Source organism: Micromys minutus (genome assembly GCF_963924665.1).
Source record: "Micromys minutus genome assembly, chromosome: X".
Taxonomy (NCBI): domain Eukaryota; kingdom Metazoa; phylum Chordata; class Mammalia; order Rodentia; family Muridae; genus Micromys; species Micromys minutus.
The window spans coordinates 45,332,745-45,348,931 of NC_137970.1; the positions used below are offsets into that span (position 1 = coordinate 45,332,745).

A 16,187-nucleotide genomic window follows, 5' to 3' on the forward strand; every position below is an offset into this window, starting at 1 on the left:
AATGTTAGGGAAAAGATAAAGAGAGTGGGGGGACATTTCTATGGAGGTGTGGTGTGGGATGGGGAGAAGGGGGTGCCTCTGGTGGGCCCATGTTGGGCATCCTTCCCCTTTCCATGAGGGACCAGCCACATGATGGTATAGTATAGAATGGAGTTTATTCAGGGCATGGGGAGGGGAGTAAAGAGGTTAGTAGGGACAGAGAGGGAAGAGAGAGAGGCCGGCCATGAGCATGTGGCGAGGGAGGGGGAGAAGGGAATTGGGAGAGGAGGGACAAGGGGGTAAGAGCAAGAGGGTAAGAGTAGCAAGAGGGTAAGAGAGTGAGGAGGAGGGCAAGCAGCCCCTTTTATAGTGCCAGGTAACTGTGGGACAGATCATACCTGGCTGTTGCCAGGTAACTGTGGGATGGAGTTTGGAAGGTTCCTAACACTTGCTGCCTAGCCTAACAACCTGAGTTCAGTCCCTAGAACCCATATCATCACATGGTGGAAGGGGAGAACCTGCTGTAATTTGTCCCCTGACTGCCACACAGGTGCACCACTCCATAAATAAATATGTAAGTAAACAAATCAATAAATAAATGTAACTTTAGAAATGGTAAGAATCACTGTGACATTCTGGGTTCAATAGTAAGTCAGTAGATAGCCAAGGCTTGAGTGCAGGAACAATATATCTGAAGACAGGCATGGTGATGCAGGGCTATAATTCTAACAGCCCAGAGGTGGAGGCAGGAGGATGCAGAGTCTGAGGCCACTGTGAGCTACATAGTGAGACCCTGTTTTAAAATGAGCCAATGTTCTTAGTACAAGCAATGACGCTAGCTCAGTGCCCGTGAACTACTTCCACTCTTTCTCAATGAAATGTACAAACCTCTGGGTCTGATGGGGGCCGTGGCGTCTCTTGTCACCTTATATAAACACGTGAACACTTTCATCAATATTGCCATCATCTGTTAATGATCACAGTATATTTTCTGTCTGCTTAGTTAAAATTATATGGAATAACATGACTAATAAACCATAAAGTCTGAACTGCAAAAAGATGAAAAAAAAAACCCCTCAAAACACACACACACACACACACACACACACAGAGAGAGAGAGAGAGAGAGAGAGAGAGAGAGAGACAGACAGACAGACAGACAGACAGACAGACAGACACACAGCACACAGAGGCATACAGACACACGCACAGAGACAGACAGATGCACAGAGTTCTTAAACCACTGAGCCTCCTTTCCAGCACCCCACACCCTTTAAGACATGGTTTCATCTTATAGCTTTGCCTGAACTGGAACTCACTATGTAGACCAGGCTAGTCTTCAAGACACAGAGCTCCTCCTGCCTCTTTCTCCAGAGTAGTGAAATTAAAAGCATACATCACCATGCCTATTGGCTTTAAATGTTTCCTTTGATGGGAGACTCTCCCTGCCCTCGTCCTACTGAATGCTAAATGAATCTGCCTATACAAGACAGATCCAAGCAATGTGGTTTTGATGGAAACAAGGAGGCATAAACATGGGGTTCAGCTTTCCCCAGTTCTCCCCTCACCCATTTCCTCATGCAGATGAAGCAATCACAATCCAGAGAGGGCAAATCATGGGAGCACAGTCTATAGCAGGTGGTGAGCAGAGTAGGATCCAGGTGGCACTACTGGGCTTGGAGGACAGTAAGTTGGACAATGAAACCAGTGAAGTATAGTGAGAAACCCAGAACATTGAATCTAAGGGCTAGTCAAGGCAAAGGCACATACTGGGCCCAAGGCAGTGAATGGCTTGTTTCTCTATGCATGAGTCTCAGAACCCTCTGGACCCGGAGACATGGATCTGCTGCTCACTAATGATGCCAACTCCAGGGTGACCTGCTTTGCAGGCCCTGAGCTCCCACTGGTCACTGACACATTTGGCTTTGAAGCCCAGAAGAGCACAAGGATAAGCTTCCAAGAATGTCCTCATGGTTAAAGGGTGGAAGGTAGAGTTTTGAATCTCAGGCTGAAAAATCAAAGATTTTGTTCATGGCCAGGCTAATTGCTTAGGTAATCAGGGTCTAGGAACCTGAGCTAGATTTCAAGGTGTGTGCTACTTGTATATTGGTGTTACACTCTGTCAAGTGAGGAGCTGAAGACAAGGGGCTTCTCCAAGTTTTGCCTGAGGTCAAGGTATGTGGTACTAAGGCCAGGGAGTGTAGTTAGGGATCAGAGTTACCTGTGAGTACACACGGGCACTACATCTTAGATAAATGCAGAGAGAATTGGTGGGCATTGGAACTGAGCACCGTGCTCAGCGCAGAACCAAGAAGAATGCAATGAGGTGGGACTAGGGCTGTGCTCCTTGTTGACACACACATCTGTCTGATGCTCTCGGGGTTTGGTCTACTTGGCAGTTCAGGAAGGCAGGTCTTCATTATCCCCACCTTCCCACCCTCGTCTTCTCTTCTAGCTGTGTAGCTGAACTCAGGCCTCAGTGCTTGCTGGTTGAGCTGTATGCTACCACTGACTACTGAGTTTACCACGGAAGCATAGTGCTTTGGACCAAAAACAACAAACCCAAACTCCCTGGGGTTTCAATCTCTTCTATATGAACTGAACTGCAGGGGAAATGCATAGGGCCTCTGAGAGGGAAGTAGAGAAGTTGACAGTTTCCAGAGTAGCCCCAGGACTGCTGGCCTCTGTGACTAGCTAGATACCTCCTCATCCAGAGGTGATGCTGAGACTATGACCTTGGGTTTGGTGCAATCACAGGAATGTCTTCCCTGCTTGGTTGTTGAGTTGTTTTTATGCCCCTTTCATTTTAAACACTGGGGAAAGAACATCCCGGGGCTATCTGACATTTGATTTGGTTAAGGCTGCTTCTAGGCTCGTTACCTGCTCAGGCATTCCTCCAATCACGGTTCATCCAAGCCTTCAACAAATGTTCTCTAAGTACGAGCTTTGTGTCAAGTACCAACTTCCCTAGCAATGGCTATGCTTTAAATGATAAAATGCAGTCTCTACCCTCGGAAAATTCACTCTTACTAGACAGAGTAAAGTCAATTTGGAACCACCATTAATGTCGCTGAAATGTGGACTCCAGAAAGGGAGGGGTGGGGCTAGAGAGATGACTCAGTGGTTAAGACAGCTTACTGCTTTGCAAAAGACCATGGTTTGGTTCCTGGCACCGAAACGGCAGCTTACAGCCACCTTCTACTACAGTTTCAGAGGATCAGACCCTCTCTTTTAGCCTCTGTAGGCTCCTGCACACATGTGATGCATATATACTGCTGCAGGCTCACGCGACTACATATAAGTTTTTAAAAGAGAAGTAATAACTTACACTCTCCATGGGGGATCCTTAACAGAGATGTGAGACTTTTCCAGAGCAACACACAGGGCAAATACTTCAGCATCATTGTACCTCAGTTTCTTCACCTGTAAAATGTGATGATAATAGCACTTGCAGGGGCTGGGCAGTGGCGGCGCATGCCTTTAATCCCACCACTCAGGAAGCAGAGAAAGATGGATCTCTGAGTTCAAGGCAACCCTGGTGAGTTCCACGTAGGCTACAACTATACAGAGAAATTCTGACTCGAAAGAAAGAAAGAAAGAAAGAAAGAAAGAAAGAAAGAAAGAAAGAAAGAAAGAAAGGAAGGAAGGAAGGAAGGAAGGAAGGAAGGAAGGAAGGAAGGAAGGAAGAAAGAAAGAAAGGACCTGAAGGGTTTTAGACACCTTGGAATTTAGCATGTGGTATAAGAAGGAAATCAGATGAACATTCCTGAGAGAGAGATGGGCAGCCACATGGAACACATTGGGAGAGTTCAGGCAGGACAGTGTATTCTGGGGAAGGCTGTATGAGCTCAGTCAGCACTTTGAATGCCAACCTTAGAAACATGGGCTTGTTCCTGTAGGTGGTAGACAGCATTTCTGAAGCTAGGGTTTTGCATGAAGACTGTCATGTCAAGAGGGTGTGTGTGTGTGTGTGTGAGTGTGTGAGTGTGTGTGTGTGTGTGTGTGTGTGTGTGTGTGTGTGTGTGAAAATCTAGTGCTGCAACCACTAGAGAACCAGGTGAGAGGCCTGAAATAATGGCCAAGTGTGAATGAGGAACAGCCATGTATATACCGCCTAATCCTGGGGTAGGGAAAATAAACCACGTTTCTACCTTCAAGGAGCTGCCTGCCCACTTAATGCTTGTCAATGATCAAATCAACTGTCTGTGGGAGGAACAATGGAAAGAGGGATAACCCTATTCCACAAGAAAAGCTCTTGTGTGTCCTGAGAGCCGGGATGTATAGTAGTTACTAGCCAAGTTGACAGTCCAAATTGTGACCATGGGCAAACTACTCCAAAACTCATTCTGCTTTAGTTTTCTCATAAGCAGAACCAGGTATGGAGGCTTGCCTCTATAAATCCAGGAGATTGTAGCAGGAGGCTTGTCATGTGTTTGAGGTAAGCTTGAGTTCCAGCCCAGCTTGGACTAAAATGTGAGATCTAGTCTCAAAGACAAGCCATCAAACAAATAAGCAAGCACAATATTAATTATTAAAATTCTATGAAAAACAGTACCCAGAATGTTGGTTCCTACCATAAGCACTCCACAAATGTGAGCTATTCTGGTTGACTGAGGGCCTATCCTACTCCCAGCATCTGGAATTCCTAGGATACAAAGCAGTAGTATGGGAACATGGGAATTCGTGAGACCAAAGTTAGCCCTCTTCCTCTGGTGCCAAACCAATTTAAAGGTGTAAAGAAGAAAACACCAACAAGGATGTATACTGATGTCAACTGGAAAATTCAAAAGGATGTTTAAGATAAGAACAGGGACTTCAAAGACATTCCCTGCTTCAAATGGAAGCTTCAGGTTACATCTTCAGCATTCTTCCCTTCAACCCCTAGGGTTAGATGAATGCAAAAGTTTCAGCAATTCAGAAGTGTGAGCCTCACCATTATGTAGGTGAAAATAGCAATCCAGCTTCTATTGTTGCTGCTTATGGCTGACTGTGAGAACTCAGCCTCTGTCCATTTCTTCAGGGGTCAAGTGGAGGTGATGTTGAGGATGATAAATACTAAAATATGTACATTAGTGGGTCTTTGTAAGCATTGGGTATTACTTTAAATGCACCTGGACAAGGGCTTGCACAGAGCTAGTGCTGCCTATACTTTAGCTTTTGTTAAATTTTCTCTTGCCTGGTGTCATAGCACCCACCTGTAATCGTGGTGCTCAGGAATCTGAGGAAGGAGAATTACTGCTAGTTCAAGGCCAACCTAGGGGCCATATAAAGATCCCGTCTCAAAACAACAACTACAATTGTTTGTTTTTGCATACAGACTCACAGTGACATTATTGGCACATATCCATTTTGTGGGCATAATCCTATGACACTGTAAGGGGCTAGATAAGATTCTCTCTTGATGCAAACGCTGGCAGTCCTTCTGTTGGGAGGGAATAAATTACCTCAGTGGTCTTTCTAGCTCAAAGTTCTGGGTTTCAAAGCAACCTTTGGAGTCCTTTCTTTTCACTGTCTGGCCCATGGTGGCAGCAGAACTCAGGAAGTAGGGGAGGGACAGATAGGGAGGGAGGTGCCTTTGCAGGATAGGAAGTGGTTGCTGCTGCCCTTCCTCCTAAGTTGCTGTCACCAAGGGGCTGTGTTCCATACTATTGCCCAAGCAGAGAGCAAAAAGGCTACTCCTGGGGTTGAAGGAAGTTGACTGGAGCCTCCTTTTCCTTCAGGAAGATCTTGTCCCTGTGTTAGGGTCAGGACAGGGGCTTCTTTCTGGAAACTCAGAAGTCCTGATGTCTAGTTGACAGTACCAAGCTGGGCACGGAAGTGCCATCCCAATGGTATGTTTGATGATAAGCCAGAAGGTAGGAAGAGAGGAGAACTGATTCCTCATTGATTTATAATCATTTGGGAAAGGGACACTCTCTCTCTCTCTCTCTCTCTCTCTCTCTCTCTCTCTCTCTCTCTCTCTCTGTACTGTAGAGTAGCTGAACACTTATAGAACACACTCATTTGATCAGTAAATATTTTGTTAAAAAGCCTATTGCATGCCTCCATTATCTCAGGAAGGAGAGATAAAAAAAATATAACCCTCTCGTTCCTTTCCAGTGCTGACAGTCTCATAAAGAGATAGCACAGATCTCAGCAAACACCAACTGAACACTTGCTCTGGCCAGCTTACACTTACAAATAGAACTGATTCCCCTAAATTGAAGAACGAGGTGTGGAGTGTGTGTGTGTATGAGAGAGAGAGAGGGAGAGAGAGAGAGAGAGAGAGAGGGAGGGAGAGAGAGAGAGAGAGAGAGAGAGAGAGAGAGAGAGAGAGAGAGAGAGAGAGAGACCTGTGTTACAATGGGAATATGGAACATGCTTTGTAAGCAATAAGCTATACCAACAATGCTGTTTACAAGCTGCTTTGATTATTCCCATTGTGCCACGGGGTTATTATTTTTATTTTACAAACAAGGAAGCTGAGGCTTTGGCTTGTGGCCCAGGTTATGCCACGGTTCTCAAAGAGCCAGAATGAGAATTGTGGCCCCTTGTCTGGTCATCAAGAGTACTGGAGTAGAAGTGACAAAGTCTGAGCGCTGAAAATTTCTTGTCTTTGCTTCATTTGAAAGCAGCTAAATTAGGCCCGCGCCCATCTCTACAAGAAAACAAGTTTTCTTGTAGAAGGTAGAGGCTGTGTGTCTTTCAGTGAGGCCTGGAAAAGTTAATACTTCTTTATGGAGTCTGGACTCTGTCCCAGATGCCATGTCCAAAGCTTTCCAGATCCTCAGATTTTCCTACAACATAAAGACATCCTTTTTGCTTAAGGATGGCCAAGTTATTTGTATTATTGGCCCTTAGTTTTCCATTTGTAGTATATAGGTGAGTCTCTAAAGAATGCCTCTACTCCAGGAGATTCTTGGTACTAGGATTCCACCATGTCTTTGTTGATATTAATGGCTTCATTTCACACTGGGCAGCCAGTACGAAAATCGAGTGAGAGTGCAGGTAGAGGTAGCCGAGCCAGAGAGTTTTCTAAGGTATCCGGAGCCACCACCATTACTGTTTTCATCTGTCTGTTTTGTGAGACACATAGGAAGTGGAGGGGCTGATTTGTGACTAATGAGACTTCCCCCAACACACACAAGAGGAGGAGCTGGAGAGAGTGGCAGTAGTTTCTTAAATAGGAGGTCAGATACAAAAGGCCAACCAGGGGAGATCCGAGGTGACTTGAATGGTGCGGTAGATGTACCAAAAGAAGGCCCATAGCTAGAGAAGAAAGAATTCCTGATCAAAGTTGGGGCGTGGAACTTTCCAGTCCTCACCAGTGGGCTAGTTGGGCTGAGCAGACACAGCCTGGATTTCCTGACAGCGCTTCCCTCCCAGTTTTCCTCTCTCCAATTGCAAAACTCCTCCTGCACTCTTCCAGGGCTCCACGGAGCCTCCTGGTGCTGCAGAGTGCCCAAGGATTCATGGCAGAGGCGCAGAGCTGGCTTCCTTCTAGAATGTGGATGCTCTAGGGAGTGAGGAGCATGAGGTGGGATTGGCTGCACTGGAAAGCAGGTGGACAGAGGCCAGCAGACCTGGACAGAGGGAGTGTCAGCGCCAGGTTTCCTCCTTGCAGGCTCTGGAAATTCAAACCCTCCTCCTGTGCACTTGCAGTCTTATATCGCTGAGTCCCTTTTCCAAGTCTTCTACACTTCATGCCTGCTTCTCTTAACTCCTAACCAGCTTCTGCTTAATCCTGCAAATGCCCCATCCTCCCATCCAGATTGTCCATCAGGCTTGGTCTCTAAGAACTCTGCTACCAGCTTCCACTCTTCGACCTGTCTACAGACACGGAGTTGGCATTTGTACAGAATATGTCCTTTACCATTGCTTCCTTTGAGATTTTGCCTCTGGCATCAAACAGTGCCCTACCTACCTTCCTTGTCCCTCTGTATGACTAACCCTAGGTGATGTTTTTCCTATACCATCCCCTTTTCAGTCTGTCCTTTTATCCTTCCATTCTCTTTTTGGACTCTATATCTCTGGATCTTAACATCTAGATAGTAATTCTCGTGGTTCCCGGCATCCTCCTCTGTAATTTCAAAGGGTTAGCCTCTTCCCTCTCATTCATTGGCTCAGATTTTGTATCGTAGCTCCAGCCACTCCGACAGCACCTTTTTAGCTAACATTGGTCATTTGAAAACTTCATCCCAAGCTCTTTTTGGAAACCCCAAAAGTATGCCAAGGTGCCTGGCATTCATCCCTTTAAACATAGAAAATATCTCTATGGGGATTTAAATTTTCCACTCAATACCTGTTTTTTCCCTAGAATTTCTTCCTCTCCTCATCTAAATTATAGGGAGAAAATAGGCAGCTTTGTCAGGTTTCTTGCTGTAGATGTATCATGAAACTTAAAGTGCCGAATTATAGGGCTCTCTGAGATCCTCAGACAGACTTCAACTGAAAGTAACATCCAGAGCCAGCAGGGCAGTTTCTCAGAGTCTCACAGTTTCTCCACAAGAGAAGCAGGGTATAAGATCAGAGTTACAGATTCCTGGCCTCTGATCCAGATGTCTTGGTGTGTGTGTGTGTGTGTGTGTGTGTGTGTGTGTGTGTGTGTGTGTGTGTGTGTGAGGGGGGGGGGGAGGGAGGGAAGCAGGGAGGGAGAAAGAGAAGGAGGAGGAGGAAGGGGGGAGGAATTAGTTTCCTGGGGTGATCTGTTGATTCAGAGATATAAACTACCTCTGAGCCTTGTTACCCCTTTCTCTCCATCTTCTGGGATCTGGCCTCCTGCTCCCCACCTGTTTGGATTAGGCATTCTTTGTGTGAGGACTGGTCCCTGACTCCCTGTAGTGATGTGGCAGTTCCAGAAAGGCAAGGTTGATGATAGTCTCTGGAAAGCCTCAGCCCTGGCTGAAGGCCAGATCAGAATGTTGATGGGGGGTGGGGGAGAGGGGAATGTGTGTCTGTCTCTCTTTCTGTGTCTCTGTGTTTTGGATGGTTGAGGGGGGTAGTGTTAGATGTAGGACTGTCTTTGTCTCACCTCTACACACTGTGACCAGCAGGGCAAACGTGGGCATGGTAGCTGGGTAGATATTGTTTCTAGATACCCATGCCAGGTTTACCAAACATCAAGCACCTAGTCAAGGATAACTTACTTGTTGGTTTGGGGTAGGTGGCAGTCCCTTAGGAGCTGGGAGAATATGTATGCTCCATCTGTCTAAAGCAGCTAGACTCTCGCTCCTTTAAGATGGGCTAGTGAGCCCAGGACAGGGGGGCATATTTGCTGCAGAATGGGGCCTGTTCTAGTGCCAGGAGGCAGGCACAAGCTACTTAGCACTGGCAGTTGAGGAAATGGGGGCCTTTGTGTCCTTGGGTAAAGGAAGATTCAGAAGCCCCTGGCATCCCTCCTAACCTGAGCTTCCCTGGCTAGAGTCAGAGCCTTCCTCTCTATCATCTGAGAGAGTTCTTGGTCACTGTGGAGTTCTTCCTTTCGATGTGCTCTGGAGTGGCAGATAGGCATACTGGTACCCTGGGCTGTGCATATTCAGGGGTCTTTGTGCTCTCAGGATTGCATTTTCTATTCTGTATTCCCAACTGTCAGACAAAAAAATAATGAGGCACATGTGAACCATCCCGTTCCCATCCCTCTCTCAGCGGCTTTCCTCTGCTCAGCATGCTGGGAAGGTTCCTCTTAGTCCATGAGTTCTGTGATAGTTATCTATATGGCCCATGACTACTTCATATTCTGGACACTTGAACAACAGGCCACTCTCATGAGGCTTAGTAGAGGCCCCCAAATCCACCAAGAACCTGGTTTTTCTTGTGGGCTTGAATGAGGTATATGTGGAAGCCCTGTGTGGGAGTCATGTGCTGGGCGCAGCAGATTGGAATATAACCCATTCCCCACTCAAGGATCCATCTGCTTCCTGTACATTCCCATGGCGAGTTCCCCTCAACACTTTGAGAATCTGTTCCTGTGAAAAGGCACAGTTTCCCCATCCTTTCTAGGTACCATTATGGAATATCCATCTTGTGCAGGATGGGCTGAGGCTAGAAGAAGAGGCTGACACTGTTGAAAGTGCTGTCTAATTACCTTGTCCCATGTGAAGGGACAAAACACTCAGAGGTCTCAAGATTAAAACAGGGAGTTTTTTTTTTTTTTTTTTTTTAAACCCAATGAACTAACTATTGGACTATTTCAAAGTGACATGACTGTACATTATCAATATTAGGACTAAAGTTTTTCTTAATTTTCACGTTCACTCACTCAGCAACCTTTTGTTGGTGTTTATTAAAAAAAAAAAATTTCCGAGTAGTTAAGTACAGGCATTAGGAAAGAGAAAGGCATGTAAAGAAAAAAGACAGTACATACCAAAAGTGTGGGTGTGGGCTTCTCAAGGCAGAGTGTGTTGTAACAGCAACAACAAAACATGTTTTCATTGTGCTTGTCAGGCACTGCGAAATGGGCCCTTTATTTATTTATAGCAATTTCTAGATTTTGTAGTTTTTCATGCTGTTTTAGATTGTTGGTACTTTTTGTGCCTTGACCCTTTGCGGTTTGCTTTTTGTTTTGTTTTATTGCATTAAAAAAAAGAGGGGTTGGGGAGATAATTCAGTTGGTAACAGGTCAGTGTTCTATTCTAGAACCCACATAAAAACTGCTGTGCATGGTAGTTGGCTTATAATCCCAGCACAGGGGAAGGGGAGACTGGTGGACTCCCAAGGGCTGCTGGGTAGCCTGTTTACTCTAGCCAGCCAACCCCACACCACTGAGCGACCCTGTCTAAAAATAAAAGCAGGTAGGTGGCACCTGAGGAAGGACACTGGAAGTTGTTCACTAGTCTCCACACACAAGTGCATACTTGTATACAACCATTCATATATGTGCACCTGCACACACACACACACACACACACACACAGAGGTATTTCAGAACCAAAACTGTCTTAATTCAGTTAGAATAATCTATTAAATTACAGGTGGTGACACAAACCTGTAACCCTAGCATTTAGGGGGTTAAGGCCCTTTTTTTTTTCATAGTTATCCCTGAGTGTCTTTTAACATTCTGTTACCCACTAGTGAACATTCACAAGAAACAACTGGTGCTGAGTACCATGGGATAAATGAACTCAGTTCTGACATGGTTTTCTGTCCTTAGGGACAAAAAGGGTCAGGGCAGGCCTTCCACTTCTAAGTCTTTCTAACATTATGTACAAGCAATATAGATTTGGCTCCAACTCAGCCCCTGAAGCAAGCTGACAATATTCTATTCAGCCTTGTCTCAGGAATGAGGCCTCCTACCTATCAAAAGTATTATAGCCTCCTGGTAGGATTTTGGTTTTGGGAATGAGTTCAGGTGTACAGGCTGCAACCACATTTAAGATCTGTGGGGACATGGCTCACTTTGGGAAAGGGCTATTGTCACAGGATACCAGTTGCAGTCCTTCTGTTGACAGGGGCAGAGAGGTCACACTAGGGACTGCCTTGTTTCCCTGTCACTCCTTTGCTTCTTGTGAGGAAGGAAGGTGGGGAAATTTGTTTAGCCTGCTAGAGTGGAGGCAGGATGCTTGGTTCTGTCATCACCTCCAATGACCTTTAGCAAACTGCTGTGTTGGCTGCTTTAGCAATCCAGTGAGATGGATGTGGTCCCTGTAGTCTAAAGACCTTAGCTCTATGACGTCCATCTACCAGGTATGGAGAAAATAAGCAAGTCTTGGCCTGCCATGGGTTTGCTGAGTAGCCCAGAATAAGTCACCTCTCTTCGGTTTCTGTCATTGTAAGCATAGCTGCAGTGCCTTGAGAACTTGCCTGTTCCTAGTCCTGGGTAAATAGGAGTGCTCAATTCACCCGCAGAATTAAGGTTGTCAGCTTATGTTGAAAACCTCACAGGCAAGGCAGGGGAGAAACCAATTCTTAACACCGATTCGTAACACCATTTCTTACTGAATTTAAACAGGCTTTCTGGGGGGACTTGGTTTCAGAACTCCTGGAAGCCATCTCTGGCTATCATTTACTTTGGTGCCCTATGTTCTCCATGTGTTTCTATATGGAAGTAGAGTTTAGACTTGCAATGGGTAGAGGGTTAGGTACTGGTGCCTGAATAAGGTGGGAATGGCAACTTCCTGGACATTTATGGAGTTTCTTCCTTCTACTGATTATGCATCTCACAGAAGCAGTCTTCTGGACTTACTATAAATTGTCCTAGGCAGGTCACTCAAACCTTATTGTGCACGTGGCATTTAGATTTGAAGCCTGCATGCAGTGCCAGACACATTCAGAACTCAATAAATGCAAGTCTCTGGTATTCTCACTCCTTCAAGCTCTGCTCTTTCAAAGCTCTGTCTAGGGCCCTGGGCTTTTGCCTCCAGCTGAGTGACCTGAGGGAAAGGCAGGAGCTTAGGGCATTGGAGGAGCTGGCTGGCAGAGCCCCGCCCACTATTTGGACCGCTTTCGGAGAGGAGACGAGGGAGGGGGGGTAGGTGGGGGGGGAACGGAACGGGGCTGTGCCCTCATTGGTCTAGGGACCTGTAGGTGGGCGGAGCATCTCTTCGGCTTACTCCCGAACGCTCCCTCTCTCCCAACCTGCGCGGCGAGCATAGCCTAGTTGACAACGGCTAAGCAGCTGTTATAGCTGCAATTCTGGCTGGCACCTTTACTCCTGGCTCCACGCGTGTCTTCCTCGAGCAGCCTTGCCCGCGCTTGCCTCCTACCCCTTTGCCGCTGTGTGGACCCGGCTGCCAAGTAAGAGTTGGGGCGACATCAGGGGGACACCCAGGCAGACTGGGGCCCTGACCTCCAGTATCCCGTTTAGCCGGTGTGGCGCTCCAGCCCTTCTGCTCCCCCGGCAGTTCCGCTGGTTTGAGGACGCGAGAGACAGGAAGGAAAGTAGCCCGGGCTGCCTCTGCTTATGGGCGGGGTTCAGAGTTATAGAAACTTAGAGACCCCTGATTGCGCCGGCTGCACACTCCCATCGGAGCCCCGCAAACGGGCGGTCAGGCGGCCTGAAGACCCCTGGTGTGATTGGAGCTGCGGCCTTCCCAGGGACTCAGTGGGCGGCGGGCGGGCGGGCGGGCGGGCGCGGTGGGGGGGGGTGCCCACTCTGCCCTCCTTCTACTTTGGGGGACATTTCCAGGAAGGCTTCAGCCCCATGGATTTTTCCGTCGGCCCCTGCCTCACTGCCTTCCCACCTGAACAACTCCAGAGAGTGAGGTGTTCTCAGGGTAGCTGCGCTGAGCAAGTTAATAAATACTTCTGGATAAGTCGCTGGGACTCAGTTTGCCAAGAAGTCTCATATAAGATTAGATTACCAAAGCTCAGACGAAAAACTATTAGACAGAAGTTTGGGGAAGCTCTAATTTGGGTAGTCTCAATGTCTTCCAACACTTGCTCAAGTTCAGCACAGAATTACCACTTAGGAAACCGGGGTTCCACCAGTTCATATGACCTCAGGCGGGTCATGCTTTTGAGAGTGTCAAGTATTTTCAATGGCACCTTCATTGGCAGCCAGATTTCAATATCAGAAGGGCCCCAGATTCTTCTGCTAACTTGGTGCCTGGGCCCAGCCTCTTAAACTGGTAAGTAAAGAAAGATGGTCTCTGAGACACTTGGGGTGACTGGAGGTAGGCAGTTGGCGGGTCTTATGATGGTTACGCAGCTAGATTAGCTGGAAAACTACTGTGGGGGAGCTGGCAAACTGAATGTGACAAGGGGTGGGATTTTCTTCAGGCACTAGGTTTCTCACTTTGGGGACCCCAGAGATTGCACTTAGACATGGCATTCAGGCAAAGAACTAGTGTCCTAGTTTGCCTGGGTCTCACTCAGCGCACCCAGTAATCCTGGAAGAAGAGGGTAATGAATCACCCAGGGCTATTTTCAAACCTTGACTCCTGCTGCAGCACCAGCACCCACGCCCACTCTAAGGGCTGCCGTCTCTGCCTGCGCCGTCAGTATCCTTGCTGTCTGGGTTTCCGCTCGCCTTCACCTTCTTGGAATGATAGGGAGACATTTCTTTCCTGGGGACTGGAGGTGGGCAGCCGAAGGCACAAGTGCTGTCTAGGTGAGTCGTAGAGTGGGAGGGGTGGGGATAAAGTTTTTAGCCTGAAGTTGTAGTTGCCATTTCGCTGAGTATCTGGTACGGGTCCTGCGGAGTGTTGGTCTTTTCGTCCAGGTTCTGAACTTGAAATTCCTGCTCCTTGAACCTTTGTAGTTAGAGCTGAGAGATGCCATACTGAATAGAGGCTGTCCTCCCCTGTTCACTTGCTCTCATTCCACAGTGCTAAGAGATCTTGGAAGAATATCAAGCTTCTGTGTGCGTCTGAGGGCCCCTTCTACCTCCATGAGAGGCTGCCAGGAGATGATATCTGGAGATGTAAAGACGGCACAGTGGCGGTGCACCTTGTGCGGATGCAAAGGAGGGGGCAACGAGTCTTGTAAAGATGATGGCCTTGATACTTTCAAGGCTGGAGCAGAGGAGAAAAAGAGAGGGGGTACCGAGAGGCCCAAACTGACCTTTTGTCTTATCTTCATTAATTTTTATTTAATGTACAAGATAATGAATACCGTTATAATATTTTCACACACGCTATTGTACTTTGTTCATAATCACCCCCTCTACCATCTCTTGCCCTCCACCTGTATTGAAACTTTAAAAATCTATTTTGGAGACCACAGATTGCAATGGGAGCTCAGGACATCTGGAGCCAGGTATAAGCATAGCAGCAGGGACACACCAGCAAGACAGCCACAAGGGAAGGAGGGGTAATGTCAGGCTGAAATGCTCCTTCGCCTTTTGTTAGCTAACTTTTTCTGAAGGTCCTTGTTGTAGTCCTGGATAATGTGGGTTCCATGAATGGCGAGTTCTTGGGGAAGGATGGAGAAAGGGTCCTCGGCTGAAAGAAGGAATTACTTTATTCTTGAGTTAAAATGGGAACTTTTTCTATTCTGAGCTCTGAATTTGGGTAGGATCAAACCATATAGCCTTGGGCCGCTTGGCTGCTCAGTGTGGGATTAGAGATTTCAGGGTTTGGAATAAGAGGCCTGTGTTCATCAATGTGTTAAGGTCTTTGAGGATCTGGGGGTGGGGGTTGTTTTATTTTGGTGTTGGGATGTGGGAATGAAACCCTTGGTCTGGTGCATTCTAGGCAATCACTCCAGTCCTAAGTGAGTTTTATAGTCCCTCCCACCCCACAACCCCAGATGAGCACTGTGCTAGTCATGTAGTTGTTGGTGACAAGGGTTTATTAATGCTTTCATAAAATTTGTGACTTGGGGGCTTGGTTTGTATGTGTGTGTGTGTGTGTGTGTGTGTGTGTGTGTGTGTGTGTGCTTATATGTATGTGGGTCCTTGTCAGTATGAGTCAGTGTATTAGAGGCCCCCAGCCTGCACCATAGTCACAAGTCTGAAATGCTGAGTTTGTGTATTGAGTTTCCTCTGGTGTGGCCCTCTAGCGTGGGGACTTGCATGCTGAGCACTTGCTGTTCCTGTTTACCTCCCGCCACAAGCAGGGATTTAGGAATCTACTGTTAAGTGCCTTAGCAGTCCAGGGTGTCACAGAACACAGAACAAGGGGTTGGAGGTCTAAATCCAATCTCTGCTGTTCTCTCTACATCTTCACCCCTCGGTTGCCTTCTTCTTTTCTGGTTCACCAGATTCAAGACAGGATCGATGGCTAAGTGCTTTGTAAGCCACAGGCGGCTATCTAGTCCTCATTGAAGGACCCATGGTTCTGACACCCACCATTGGGAAATCCACCATCCAGTCAAGGGGTTTAGTGGCCTGAGACACTCCTCATTGAGGGCTTAAACATACCATAAAGAATGTTAAACATATATTTAAAAAGGGAAGTAAGCAATGTAATTGGGACTGAGGAACCGTAGTCCTACCTACTGCTTTTCTTGTTACTTTGAAACAAATCTCGGGCATGTTATCAAATTGTACTAAAAATAGTTCAGCACATCTTTCTTGGAAGGAACTTTCAGTAAAATAACTGTGTCTCATCACACCAAACCTAATCCCTTGGTGTCACCGAAAGTGTGGGTAGTAGTCACATTTCCAGTTCTTTTGCCCTAGAGTTCAGACCAGGGGGAACTGCCGTGGAGGTGATTGACAAGTGGGAGACATTTGATCTGCACTGTAGAACACAGACTAGAGGGACTGAAGAGCTTGGTCTCTTCATTTTACAGATGCCACATCCCGAGCGCAGACGTTAGCTGCCTTTGAGGCTCTTGATCTCACGGCT

General features: G+C 46.9%; 1 protein-coding gene across 1 annotated transcript in view; it reads left to right on the plus strand.

The window, feature by feature from the left end:
* The first annotated feature begins 12,558 nt into the window (after nucleotides 1–12,558).
* STARD8 (StAR related lipid transfer domain containing 8) overlaps nucleotides 12,559–16,187 on the plus strand; it is a 32,802-nt gene continuing 29,173 nt past the window's right edge. Inside the window, exon 1 of the mRNA XM_080910003.1 lies at nucleotides 12,559–12,690. The gene's annotated coding sequence lies outside the window, so the exon portion shown is untranslated. The remainder of the gene's footprint in view (nucleotides 12,691–16,187) is intronic.